Source organism: Sturnus vulgaris, chromosome 5 (assembly GCF_052056855.1).
Source record: "Sturnus vulgaris isolate bStuVul1 chromosome 5, bStuVul1.hap1, whole genome shotgun sequence".
Taxonomy (NCBI): domain Eukaryota; kingdom Metazoa; phylum Chordata; class Aves; order Passeriformes; family Sturnidae; genus Sturnus; species Sturnus vulgaris.
Window position 1 is genome coordinate 42,697,523 of NC_142247.1, and position 15,378 is coordinate 42,712,900.

Consider the following 15,378-nt stretch of genomic DNA (forward strand, 5'->3'; position numbering starts at 1 on the left):
AGTATTCTCCACTGTAGGGTAGAAATACATTATATTAGAAGAGACTACTTATAATGTTTGCAATTTATAAGTATCATTATTGCTGTCTAGCAACTGATGTTTCCAACTTCAAAATTTGCTTTTGCTCAACAGATGCAGTTTTTGCAGTGTTTTAAGATTACCACTGGTGCTTTTATTTTTAAAAAATTAAACATATTGCTAAGTTTCCATGGAAACCACACCCATGCAACACTGCAGTAACACCTGCAAACTGCCCCATGCAAATAGTTGAAGCAACAAACTAAAAACTCAAGCATCAGAAGAGTTGGTTGCTTTACAAACCTAGAGTCACCATAGTAGCGGCAAGTGAGAAAAATGAAAGCAGCTTATATTTGTACAATAAAAGCAAGAAGGAAATCATTCAAACTATTTGCACTCAGTAAAACATGTAGAGGAATTTGTATCAAACAAGATACCAGTCACAAACACAGGTGCAGTGGAGTATTCTGAATGGGGATGCACTTTTTAGCTGCTCTGTGAAGGACATAGCACAAAAAAAGTACATCCCAGTGATCCACATCACAGAGGTTGAAAGAATCTGACCCTGCATAAGAAATAGCAAGTATATCTGCTTTGGAAGCTTACTTTTCATACATGCAAAATGAAACACACTCGAAAAAGAGTATCTACACCAAGGACTTAATCTCCTGCATTTCAAACTTCTGTAGTTACAGCAGAGATAGTGTATACACCTAAAGCTCTGACCCAGAGGGAACAATAGGCTTCTTCAAAACTATATGAAGCTTTAAAAATCATTACTATTTAAAAGGACAAACTAAAACTTCAGAAAACATCGAAGAAATCAGAGATTACCAAGATCTGCTACTTATGCGTTCAAACCTGAAGCAAATCAAGGTTTACTCTCACACTTTGACACCTTTGCTAGACAAAGCAGCAGGACAGAGCTGAAACTGCCACAATCGCACTCCTCAACTAAACTTCCTCCTATTTCACTCAGAAACTACAATACTTTCCTTTTACCACCAAGACCTCCAGAAGAAGGAGACACAGAATTTGCTTCCCCAAATTTTTCTTCTGATCAAGTCTTTATTGCTTGATCTTGGCAGCAGGAAGTGTTTTAATGATCATTCTTTTATACTAAGAAAAGCAACTCTGCTGCACATTCCCATCACATATACGTCTCATTTCCTTAGGCAATCCAAGAAATCTGGACTCAGATCTGCGAGTCTCAAAACACAGCTTGCTGAAGAAATGGTCAAAACTGTAAAACTAATTAGAAACCTGCAATTAAAATTCAAAATGGCTTCAACATTCCTATTAGAAACTACTTTTTGATTCCCCAAAGGGAACATGGGAATCAATTCAAATGAGGTAGGGCAAAGTGAAGGGACAAGGAAAGAAAAGCCTAGCTTTAAGGGATTTCCCCCTACACTGCTATCACATTTTTATATCTAAAATTATTTCAAAAGGTATCATTAATATATGCCATCAACTGTAGGCTGGTCGCCAGTACTAGATCAGCACTGACCGTGTTGCATCCAATGCTGTAAGCTACAGGCAAGTTCTGTTGGCAGAACAACCACTGTCCAGACGTCCACCTTTTGCAAGCTAAGCAAAAGGAAACCCAACCCAAGTCAAGCTGCTCCTTTAAAATGTAATGTCTTCAACAAGCAAAATATGCACAAAATTAGGACAGGTAAGACCACCAAAACCACATTTGAATTTAGGAAATAGTGGTCTTTTACTTTCACTCTGATTTGTACAAGTGGCTTTGGCCCCAGAAAGTGTAAATCATGCAGTAGTGTGTGGTACAGATGCTTTTATACATAAAACATAGGAACATCCCTTCTGCTCTACATCTTAAAACCTCAGCAATGCTTTTCAGAAGCAGAAAATTCCACAAGCTGTACTCAAACATCCTTCAACCCTAGAAGTCCCAGGACACCTCATAGCTGAGTCAGTTTCAAGACAAGATCAACAATTTTGCACTCTGCATACATCCACAGAAAATTATTAAAATAGACACAACCTAGATACCAAATTAAGGAGTAGCTTTTGAGTTCACACTTATTATAATGGAGGTCTTGAATTCACTAAAACAAATTGCAGAAACAGAACAGCTCTTTTTTTTCCCCAGAAAAAGTAACCTTTTACTCCATTGTACTCTTCCTAGACAGATATCCCAAAAATTCTGGCACACTTCCAATAATTAGAAAAACAGAGGTCCTAAAATTTTGACAGAATATCAGCAAATCTATGACATGCAGCAACATGCGGTGTTAACCCATTCTTCTCATAAGCCTATTATTTAAACAGATACTGAGTGCTGCTAAGACATTTCATAGATCACTTTGCACAGCACAACTTCATCAGTTTGACTTTGCATTTTTGCATACTGAAATTTTTATAAAGTAAAAGATATCATCAAAATCTACACACCATTTAACAATTTAACTTTGAAAATACTGTTTTCTCCAGTACTTTAAAAGGGGCATCATAGGCATTAGAATAGTAGAAGAGTTAACACCAGCCTGTTACTAAATTTATAAGATTAAAAGCAGATTTAGGAAGAGAGAACCTGGTGGTTTAGAAAAAGCAGACAGCATAGAAAACAGAATACTTATTTTTCCCAAAATGTAACAAGACAGCAACAAGCACCATACTATGTTTATGCTGACAAGAAAAAAAAAAAACCTCAACCTGTCTCCAAACTCTATATAATCCTTCCTAAGAATGCCTAAATGCATAGCATTATAGCAAAGATGGTACTCTTCACTATGGCATTTCCCTGTTCTCTTAAAATAAATACATTTTTTGTCATTTTAAATGTTTAAGTTTCCAGGCTATTTTTCCAAGGAAATGAAATTCCTGTTCTTGTTTTCATGGGATGCATCTGCCAACAGAAGTACTTCAAGAAAGTTGACTGTAGATTGTGATAAAGGATTTGTCACTGTCCATCTGAGGAACACAGCTTCATGAAGAATTTAACTCCATAAAGGACACTAAGTGCCATGCACACATTAAACTATTTCTTATATCACAAAAGTACAAGTGTGACTCACACAAACTACTTCATACAACTCACAACCTAAAAATACAGATGTATTTCAACACTAATCCATTGTGCAGGTGGAAAGAAAAGACTTTGTTCAAAGTCATGCCTCTTAATTTCTTAATGAATCCATTCTATTAAAATCTTAAATAGACATAGAAAAAGCACTGGATTTTAAAAATCACAGAAGCCTAGTTATAAGTGACACATGAAATTAGCACATGCCTCCTTTTTGCTTAACTACAAGACAAAGTCTTTACAAGCATTCTTTATACCCTGTAAATAAAATGCAACAACTAAATACACTCTTCCTCCAACACAGTAACAGCTAGAGACCCATCTACACAGAAGTACCCCAGTTCAGTTGGAAAGGGGGAAGGAAATCAAGGACACATGCAACAAGGTCTCCAGTGAGAAAGTGCAAAATTATGTCCAAGATACCATATTCATTTCTGCAACAGATTTAACTCAGGAAATATTTGTAATCGAACTTTAAGTTTCTTAGATACAACTTACTTGACTGTTCTGTTTCTATTAAAAATACTTTATTTAAAAAAGGATTTGGGGGACTCTTACTCATGTTTTGATTTTTTAATAACTCAAGAAACACTCTGTTTTAATTATGAAGCAAGAGTCAGACATATATTTAGTACAGAGAATTTATTTGCTTAACAACAATAATACCCTTTACTGCCATCAAAATATTGGGCAGTAACAGGTAGAACTCTGTTTCTCCCTATGCCTTTTCATGGTCATTAAGAAACCCGGGAAAGAGGTTTATGCTGCTCCCTCACAGCAAATAATGTATTTAAAGGAACTAGATCTCAACAATTAGTCACGTACACAAAACCAGATTTTTGTGGTTGGTGGGTTTTGTTATTGTAGTTTTAGAAGTTAATGACAGAACATGTATCCTTTAAAGTTCCTCACAGAGGCTCATCCTAATCTCTGGACCATTACTGGGAAAACCTCCAGCTGATGATGAAAATTTTTAAACATTTTATCAGAATTTTGTGCTGTCTAAGAGATGTGCTGAGAAAACACTTATAATTTGCAACAGTAGTTGAATATTTGAAAAGCTTTTGACCTATTTGTATCACTATGTCTAACACAACACATACACAAAGAAAAAGAAGAAACTCCACATTACTGGGTATTTGTCTAAGGACATCAAGAGCCTTCACAGTTGTTTTATATTTTATTTGGAAAACCTTCTGATTTGTCGGAAAAAACTGGAAGGTAGATTTACTTTAAGTGATAACTCAGTAATGTTACTCAGTGAGCCCTTCAATAAATGAGGGCTACATTAAGAATCTGGAAGTACTTATCCTGGATTTTCTCCTTTGTGCAGTAACATCTCTTGGCACAGCCTATTAGTGAGAATAGAACACTAGTGACACTCAAAAGCAGGCTTTAAAAAGGATCTTTACTCTTTGTAAACTCAAATTGTACCTTGTTTGCATTCCCAAATAAAACGCAATAGAACCAACAAAGATGAGGAGAAAGAAAAAGACCAGTGCTATGCCTCGGGGTATAAAAAGAGAAATCTTTTTCTATAGATGGCTTAAGCCTATTCGTGTAGATCCAGTGTCTTAGAACCACTGCTATTCAGGCAAGGAGATACTGCTGATTTAAAGACTCTTTCCAGACCCTCTAAGGATGCAATTACCCAAGACAGCTGAGCTAATCTAACATCTTGCTGCCACCCAAAGAAGCAGTTATGCTTCTCGCCACTAGTGATGGTGATCAGACTCAGTAAGAGCCTCAGGTGTCCAAAGAATTGCAAGTGACATTGCCCCCTTTGGCAGCGGTAAGGTGCAAAAAAAGCGCAGACTTTGTGGTCAAACCTCACCACCTTCACGGACATAGCAGGACCTAGCTAGATCAGCTGCCAGGTCCATGAAAATGCAAGGTAAAGTCAAAGGAGAAAACTACCAAAGCCAAAAGGCTACAACTATACCATACTAATCACTACATTGCTGTCTTTTGCTCTTCCCCTTCCCTACACACAGACAGAAAAAAAAGAAAGAAAAAAGAAAAAGAAAAAAGCCACCCCACCCAAAGCAACACAGTGGATATTATCCTCAGATTTTCCACAATCTAACAGCAAGATACTGACATGTACACTTTAATTACATGTATGCTTCAATTACTTTTATTACTTCAATTCAGATGCTGTGGCTACAACTATGTCCCTGCTAGAATCAATGCTTTCATTTTTGTGGCCCACTCAACACTAACAATGTGAATTGCAGCTGCACTCACTCATGTCCATTCAGCAGTGGACACGACAACACCATAACTGAGTCAAGAATTTTAAGGAAAACTTAGAACCTTACAGTGGACACACATACACACACAAAGTAGTCTCCTTCCTTTATATAATGCTTATAAACTGTCTCAAAACATGCAGTACAGATCTTTTCTTGTTAAATTAGTGGAATAGGTAATGTTCCTCAATGAAGTTCGATAGAAGAGTACCTGCAAGACTTAAGCAAAAAATAAGAGTAGTAAGAAAGATGCCATTTAATAAGACACCACATACTTGAGAATATTCTATAAACTGTGGGGGACACCATGTCTTTTACACAATGTTGGGCACTGAAGTGCTGCCACAAATCAGATTGAACTCTAGAGTTTCACAAGCAAAACACTTCTGTTTACTGGACAGTGTAAAAAGGTAGCCTAGTAATATCTGCAGTACCTCAGACACTTCACGTATCTGTGCCTTGACAACTTATGCTGATCCCCAAGTTGCTTTAGCATTCTATGATTACTAAATGAAGAATACTTCACTCATCATAGTTATTCAGATGAGTAAGGGTGAATAACCAAGTTCCAGCTCTACTTAGAAAAGTCACTATCTAAAAAGCTTGCCTACAACACATTACTAGACAGATTACCAACCTGAAAAAAAGGGTAACATACTTACATTCCAAAACTCGTACTTTGCTATTAATATCTCTAGCAACAGCATAGAGCCCATAAAATGCTCTTTAGTACAAACTAACCAAAGCCGTAAGAAATAGAAACTGCTATAAATTTACTACCTAACAGATATCAACAAAATTACTATCACCAACAGTAACCTATTAAGGAACTTCCTATTTCTCTCTGTACTGGGAAACTCGAAGGGAGAAGCATCCCTTCAACCTCAGAATCCCAGTCATGCAGCTGCCCTCCCAGTCTACCAACTTTCATGTTCCTTCCCTTCCCCAAGTAATCACTTCTCACTAGTTTTTAGCTAGTAATAAAGAAAAATAAGAATGTAGATTGCGGAAGAGTAACAAGAATTAATGACAGTCAAAAATTTTGTACTAAAAGTTAACTGGCAATAAAGCCATTAGTCTTCAGCAAAATTCCAAATCTCATCCTTCCCATCTGAAGAAACCATCAAAAAGAACAAGCCGTTTAATCATTCTTAGGAAGTAACTAACCTAAAACAACACCAGGCACAAAAGTTTGTGAAATACTGTTATCACCCCTCCTTCCCCACAAAATTACACACATGGGACAGCTGATTTGCCCAGATGCAGGAGCATCCACATAACTACTGGGACAATCCATCTAAAACCGATACTTCCAGAAAGCCTCAAAAGGACGTTTGACCAAAACAGCTAAAGCCTCAAATAGATATTAATTGTCTTTGCCAAAAACACGCTGAAGTTTTCCCTGCATTCATCAGTTCTCACCCTGCTATCACACAAGATGGAGCCCCATTTTCTGAGGAAGCTCATGAAGAGATGGAGGAAAACTGATCACAGCCTTGCACAGCAGTTAGCAGTTCTGAGTATGGTACTGAACTAGTTACTTACAGGCACTTATGGGTAATTAACTACCGGAGCAAATTTCATTTCTCATCTTTCTATGTGTGTACTATAAAACACTTCGTTCCACTAGGATGGATAGCAGAAGTTTAGGATCTCTCCTGAACTCGTTTTAAAGGTGATAATAAACTGTGTACTTCAGCAGGTTTCTCCAAAAGTCAGTGTATATCAATTATCCCAGATTTTCAGTATCTGGCAGCAGCTGTGAGGTTAACTTATAAGACCATGTGACATTACATGTCAAAGTATAACTAAGTGGCACTTCCATACTATCAGTATGTTTCAGGGTGACAACCAAGATAGCCCTTTGTTTAGGTAAATTCAATTCGCAGACCAAAAACTAGACGAAGCTAAACTTGCTAGTAAGCAAGGAACAGAATAAAAACAAAAAAAGGCACTTAGGGAGTTAGTTGTCACAGTGCAGCTTCATTTGATTCAAAGTATATGTTCCCAGCTGATCAATCTAACCTGTAACTTAAAGTTATGCTTGTGTCCCAGCTGGCTCTTTAATGACACTTCTCAAGTCTGTGAGAAAACCCTTTCCTACTCTGCTAGAGGACAAATCACGTTACTCAAACCTCTGTCAGCTCTTGACAATGCAAAAGCAACAAGGGCAAAGCTGTGCAGCTTCCCTACATGCTAAACTAAGGCAATATTGCCAGGTAGCTCCTCAGTAAGTCTGCGCTGATAACACTGCTTTCCAAAGGTGTTCTGAATTATAAAAGACAATCCCAAACCTACCTTTACAGATGTGAACAGCTGGGCTCACAACAGCCATAAACATTCACTGGAGGTGTAGTTAAGTCCCCTGGGAAAAACAGCTTCATTTATACAGACTATAGGATGAATAAAACCTTCTAAAGACTGATATGAGGTAATGAAATGTCTATTCACAGAAATTAAAAGCCTGCCTTATTTTTCTTTCCAAACCAATATTTTCAACAGAAGGCAATGTGCACTGTACTGCTGTTTCTCCTGTGCATGCATATGTATCATAAGACTCTCAACAGAAGAAGCACTACACCACAACCACCTCTGTAGGAAGAACTTGTGTTTGCCACTGGCTAAATCACATCATTTCATATCCTGATAACAAAACACTGAAATACTGAAGTAATTATCATAACACAAAAAAAAAATAAAGATAAAATAGCACACATAACACACTCTGACAGAACGTAGAATTGAGCACTTAGGTGTTTCTTCTAAGTAGTCTGTGACTAAACTGGGTGAAATTGAGATTTACAAATAACAGGAACTCATTAGGCATTAGGTACTATTGTCATAGTGCACATGGTTCAAGCAACGTAAAACTCAGGACCTTTCCTTCTGCTGTTCAGGCTCCTTAGTCACACGCATACTTTTGCAGCTGGAAGGGATAGCATTACATACTAAGTCAGCAAAAATGGCTCAGCCATTTCCAAGAACAGGGTTTGGGTTTTTTTAAGTACTTTTTTCTAGCCACTTAGAAGCACCAGTATTTTCATGCTTTCCACCAAAGAGCAGATATTTGGCAGTGGGTCACAGAGAGTAAGAACATGCTTTCCACATAAGTAACCCTTCCAAATACAGCCATGTCACAGATGTAGGGGAAAAAAAAGCTTGCATTTAGCCAAAAAACCTTTGCTAGTCACTGCATTTAATTTCCCCCCTCTGTGCTTAGCATACACAAATAATTTTAAGTTCCTGTCCCACTGCTACACAGCACATACAACATTCCCACAAGATGAATGAGCATACTTCAGCCAGTGCTATGGCAACACAGCAGGACCTGTAGTCATCTCTCTGATACTAAAGAAACTAGAAAGACCATTTTTATTTTTCTTAATACCATCCTAATCATATCCAAATAGCCAGACTCAAACATCAGGGATGCAGGAGCTGAACCAGAAGACCTTGCAAAGACTGAAGCAGAGAATAAGACCTTTTAACAGGGGAAGGAAAAATGATGGGCAAAACTGATGGAGGAAGACTGAGCTCAAATGAAAAGCTCAGGGGCAGCAGCAAGAAGCATATTTAAGATGCAAAACAGAATGAGAATGATAGGTGATTAGAGAAGCATCTTGAACTGTGGACAAAAAAGGATGAATGCAGCAAAGGAAGAAACAGCATACAATTGTCCAACTATAGACTATCACTACTTTTTCTTTTACCTAAAGTACAGTAGTCATATTTTTTAGCTTCTGCATGTTGAACCCCTGCAAAATGAAGGACATTCTTCTAACAAAATTTATGTAATGCACAGGCTTCCCTATAATTTTATGATTTAACTTACAAGGGAAAAAAAAGGACTACAGAAGATTGCATAGAATGATAGTCACCGCCTTGATAAAAATACCTTGAACTTGAGTCTGCTATTAAAAGCGCACTGTTCTTTCATTTCAAATCAAGGGTTTATACTTGTGTCATGTTTATGACATGTTCATGATCAAAAAAAATTGTATTCTTGCAAAAAGAAATTTCAGATTACAAAAAAAATATACACTGAGTCAAAAACAAAGAAAAAGAAAATAACATACTCATTTAAAAGTACATTTTGCCTCTCTGAGGCATACACTTAAAAAAAAATACTAGAGGAAAGCTATGGGGTCAAAAATACAGTCCTCAAGCTCCTTCTTCCTTTGAATAACAGCATTTCATAAGCTCAGGCCAAAGATCTACACTAACCTCTTACAAAACCTGAACAAAAAGAAATGCTGTATTTGGGGAAAAAGAAAGTTTGTTAAGGATTTATGACTAGTATAATAATTTAAAGTGCAATTGTATTTTGTACAAAATCTCCTACAATATCTGTAGAATAACAATACATTGGACGTCATTTCAGAAGTAGTAGATAGATGGGGAGTAAGCAGTTTCAATTACTGTTGATCTTGTTTTCACAGCCCTTACTCAGCAATAACTTTCAAGACAACTAAAATACACAACAGTATTTTACTGTGAATTCTTAAGTGACCAATATAGACTTTGTTATAATTAATTACGCTATGCCATTGCAAACCTTCAAAAAGAACTTAAGCTTTCCATATGAACAATGCTAGAAGCTCCCCAAAATGAGGAACTCCATAATCATTCAAATTTTCTTGCCAGAATAACAACCACAAAATAACGACTGGAACCCACTAACTTATCCAAGACTTGTATAAGGTAGCTTTCTTGCTTGGGCTTATGAAATCTTAAAAATTACAATTGCATAGATTTAAAGAGAAAATACAATATAACAATTTCATTGTTATAGGTATCTTTATTTGGTAACATCTCTAAATCAAAACTCCAACTAGCTCAAGGTAGCCCTAACAGATTGATTTTCTCCAGCTGTTTCACAGGACTTCCAGTTACTTTTTGTTACATCCATCTATCACAATGGTCACCTCTTACCTAACAATTGATAAACCAAGAACGTTTTTAAAAAAGCAAAACTCCATATAAAAAGTGCTTATTCAGTAGCTATATGGAAAGCAGAGGAGAATTTCATTGCCCCTCCCATGTCCAGAACTGCTTAAATTATTCACTCTGAATAGTGAGAAGGCCAATTAAGACTGCATGCCTACCTTCAGATTCTACCTTAACATCCAGATTTTTAATATCAGTTCAACTTATTTTCATGGAAGTGTCTCCATCTCTCCTGTGACATAGCAAGAAAATCACAAGTTTTCATTGCTCCCGTTTTGGCCTGTGTCGCTATCTAAAGATACGGACATAGATGAAGACTCCTACCATATGTTGATCACATGGAATTTCATATTCTTTATTACTGCTGGCAGTCTAACAAAAGCCAGGTAATAAGTAGAAAGACTTAACTCAATTGACATTTCTAAGAAATTTTGTACTAGCTTGAAAGTTTCAAATACCACTAAATGCATCACTCAGGTTTACTCACAAATAGTACCTGCACAGGCAGGTCACATTTAAGCAGTACTTTCACCCCTAACAATTGCCTTTTAATAATGTGATTTAAATTTTAAATTTAAAAATGCATTAAGACGGACATCATTATTAGTATCTTTTAGAAAAGGTGAGCAGATACTGCAATTTACCACACTACTCAGCTTTAGAAAACAGCTACTGGAAGACATTTCTACTTCCCAATTCTCTCTACACGTTCTTTCATACACATAGATGTTTGTATATATATATATATATATACACGCACACACGAGATCTGAAAATCTCAGAAAGTTAGATACCACCAATCACAGAACCATAAAATTGTTAGTTTTTCATTTTTGCTACGGCAGAGTATTTTTTAATTCAAATTCCAGTACTGTGTTCTTATGGAGAAAAAAAAGAAACAGCAATACTACTACCGTTTCATCAAAATAAATTAGTGAGACAGCGTAACTTGCTAATAAAAAACAAATAGGTGAAAATACTCATCTTAGCACAACATACACAAATGTAAGACATAGATGTATAATGCCTACAAGTGTATATGTATGTATTTGCTTCCTGAATAAATTAGATGCAGTATTTTGATTGTCCTTTGTGAAGTCAGTTAACAATTTCCCAAGTTTAGAAGTGACAACTTCCACATTTAGTTATATTGAACTGTTTCTCCAACTGCAAAGCTTTAGGAATCTTGATGCACTGCAATAAAATGACATAGGAAAGTTGAATCTTTCAAGAAGAGGCAGCTTCCTCTTTTCTTTAGCGTCGTGGTTTGACACTGGCTAAATGCCAGGCACCCACAAAAAGCTATACACTCATTCTCTTCTGCTACAGTTGAGCAGAGGAGGGGGAAAGAAAAACTGAAGAGCTCATGGGCTGAGATAAAGATCAGGAGAAAACATTAAAGGGCAAAACAGGCTTAAACAGTATAAAGAAAATTTATTAACAGAATTAAAAGAGGAAAATAAGAATCAAAATAAACCTTTAGAACACCATTTTTCTCCCTCCAGCCTCCCCTTCCTTCCCACCGACAGTGCAGGAACAAAACATGGGAGTCATTAGTAATTTTTTTATTTTTTAAAAACATCTTTCTTCAAATCACTAAGGGCAAGGAGTTTGTTTTTTTCTGCTGTGCCTTGGGGTCCTCTTGATGGGAGACAGTTCTCTGTGAACTTTTCTAGCGTAGTTTAAATTTTCACAAGTAGCAGTCCCGCCTGACCTGTTGCAATGCGAATCCCTCCCATGGGCAAACTATCTTCCCACAACATTTTTTCGTGGGTCTCTGGAAGCAAGAGTCTTCTCTCTCTGTTCGAGTTCCCCACTAGATTACAGCTTTTCAGCATCTAGTTGCTCAAGCATGAGCACCTTTTCTCATTGGTTTTAAGTGGACCTCTACATCCCCCACATGCACTTCACTAATTACGGGGAAACAGTTTGCAGTATTATAGTCCTCACCGCAGCTTATAGAAAAATGTCAGCTCCGATGTCCAGAGCACATCCTCCTTCCTCTCCCTCCTTTCACTGACCTTAGTGTCTCCATGTTGTTCTCCTCATACATCTTCACTTTTTCCTTTTCTCTGATTTGGAAGAAAATTGTTATTTGTATTTGTTCTCAAGTTCTATCAATTGAAAAGTTCTTATAGGGTTTTGTCACGATGAAAGGTGGATCCCATCTGGGCTTTGCACCGGGGACTTGCTCATCATGTCCTTCACTGTCGGCCAAGGGTCCCCTCCAGCACAGCACGCACAGCACCAGCCGCCCTCTCTTCATGCAGGGTGCCGAAAAGAGAAGCTGCAGCCACTGTCCCTGCCCTTCTGCCTGCAGTATAGCTGATTAAAAGCAGCCAAGCAAGCACAGTTCTCTGCAGACGGTGCCAAGAAAGCCCCAGCCGCACGGGTGCTCCTCGCACTGGCCCTGGCTTGTGTGGCCACTCGTGGCACCGGGATGGCCCCCAGCAGCATGGTCCCAGCAGCCGCACTGCCACTCCTCAGAAGAAAACAGAGTGTGTGCAGTTTTTTCTTTTAAATATGTCATCACAGAGGCGTTACCAACTTCTCTAATTGGGTCAGCCAATATGTCCACCATCCGAGCCTTCAGGGATTGGCTCTGAGGGACATAGTAGAAGTTTCAAGGAGCTTGTCTCTTAGAAGCAGCCTCTGTGGCTTCCTCTGCCCCCACTAAAATCCAGGCTGTATTAAACCAACACAGTTGGTTGGTTGGTTTTTTTAAGGCTCTCAACAGAGTAAAACTACCTGTTGGATCTGGTGTGGGGTAAATACACAATACGCACATTCAACTTTGAGAGCCCTTCCAAGGCATTACCCTCATCATGCCTTTGGTGCTTCACCAGAGCCAGATGCAGAGGTGACAAACCTCTCAGAGTTGTTTGAGACAGCAGAGCTGCAGCTTCAGTGAACAGAAAGGTAGAGGCACATTTACCTTCCATCTTCCAGTTCCAGCCCTCCCTTTGCTACTTTGACTGTACCTATGTTACTATACAAAGGAATCAGGTAGTTCAGGGTATCAAAATTAAGCAACTTTCTTGCAAAGTGTGTCCATATCCTCACCAGTTGGGTGAAAAGAGATTTAAACAAGTAGGGAAGATACAATATCAAGGTCAAGGTGGACTAGTACATGCAGATGAAACAAAATGTGTCTACATTGCTGAAAAGCCATGAACTAGCCCTTGTTCTGAAGTATTCTAAAGCATATGCACTTAGAGATCTCTGGCACTGATGAGTACAGAGGATGCTTAACACTGCATGTCCAACCTGTAACTTAGAAAAAGGCAGAACAACTGGAAAATGTCCAGATTTATAAAATCTACTTCAGCCTTAAAGGGTTTAGTAGATTAAGCATAACCATTTAAGAATTCATTCAGAAAAACCAGTAACAATGCTGGACAGCACTGAATAGTCAGTTTAGCCATCATGAAGAATTGCTCAGCATGTTTTTATAAGTATTAACTGGAAAGACAATTTTTCTCCCTCACCTTAGATTGCTGGCAAAGAAAATCTGAACACTGAAAACCGACTGACAGAAAGCCAGGCGTCAACAATTTTGGTGTAGGTATGGCAAGTCAGCCCTTCAAATTTTTACCAGCAGTGGCTTTTTCACTCTGATTAATGCAAAGTATGTTTAAATACATCATTATTTGAAAGACAAATTGCCCTTTAATTATTATATAAAGCCATCTTAAGTAATTTAAATTTTTGCACACATTTTTTTATTACTCAGGACAGTGGAAGACTGAGAAGAGTCTGCAAAAAACCCTGTAACAGAATAAAACCAAAAACCAATAGATGTATGTAACCTGAGAAGAACATTCATGCATGAACTGTCTACAAGTTTTATAAAACCAGGGCCTAGAAGCCATGCAACACATGCATCAAACTTTAGACAGTTGAGAGCACGGAGAAACTCTTTATCATCTAGATGTTTCCAAGGCAATAGCTGACTAACTGGAGAACGAGATAAATTTACAACTGTCCATTGGGTCAAACTCAACAACCTTCACACACACAACAAACTCAACCTACACGTATGGAGAACCATAAAATCATAGCCAAACTCACCATATACCTGGACAGGTGATTCCAAAGGTAATCCGAATATGAGGTAAACTAGTCAACCCAGGATTACAGCTATTCAAGGTCAGAAAAAAACATTCTCTTCCATGACCATTTGTGTCACACAGACACAAAGCTGCTGATTCCAAAGCAGACTTTAAGGGCAGTGAAACATGAAAAAAAATGGGTGTATTTCTTATTTGAAAGTTGACACAGCAGCAAATGTAAACTGCTGAAAAGAAAGCTTCAAAAGATTTAATATTCTGACTAAAAGTCTAAACAGCTTTCCCCAACTCCAGTATGTTTCATCTTATCTCAGGAAATCACAAAATCAAATACTGTATTCCTAGAACTGTTAAAGGAAACACTTGAAAAAATATTTGGGATCATTTTCAAGAATATTCCATGCCACTGAAGAGGATGCTATCCATTTTCTTTTAATATTGTGAGTCTCTAAATACAGTTTTTCCAGTTGCAAAAGAAGAGACATGGATTATCACATATAACCAACTAAATAACAGCAGATTTTTGTAACTGTCATTTCATTAAAGAAGCCTTCTACATATTTCTGCTAAGAGCAAATGAAATCATGACAAAATGAGTGTAAGAGTCTGAATACCTACACAGTAAAACTTCAAGTTGGATTATAATTAAAATTATGATCCGCTGAACAGAAAATCAAAAGCCCCCAACACATTAGTGATCTACAAACTTAACACTGGACACTCCGTTAGCTGGACTTCCCTTTAAGGTTATCGAACCTATAAAACTACTTAAAAACTTAAAGTAGCTGTTCAATAATCAGGGACATTCCAATCCATCATATAATAATTACTTAGATGGACACAGCCTTAACTGTCTCTTGACATTTTAAATAAATGACTCTTTGCCAATAGCACCCTTTTACTGATACTAAACACACGGTAAGTACCTGGCCTTTCTCTCTGTTATCTCACTCGTCCTAAGAATTTAAAATTAATTACTAATCTAAGAGGAAAACATCGTGAGAGGGCGGGGACCAATTTTAGTCCTAACAATATTGCT

The 15,378-nt window shown here is 37.5% G+C and overlaps 1 protein-coding gene across 3 annotated transcripts in view; it reads right to left on the reverse strand.

Annotated features, from left to right (window-relative positions):
- The window catches only part of SCAF11 (SR-related CTD associated factor 11), a 49,646-nt gene that overhangs the window by 33,226 nt on the left and 1,042 nt on the right, over window positions 1-15,378 (reverse strand). The gene's annotated exons all lie outside the window — the stretch shown is intronic.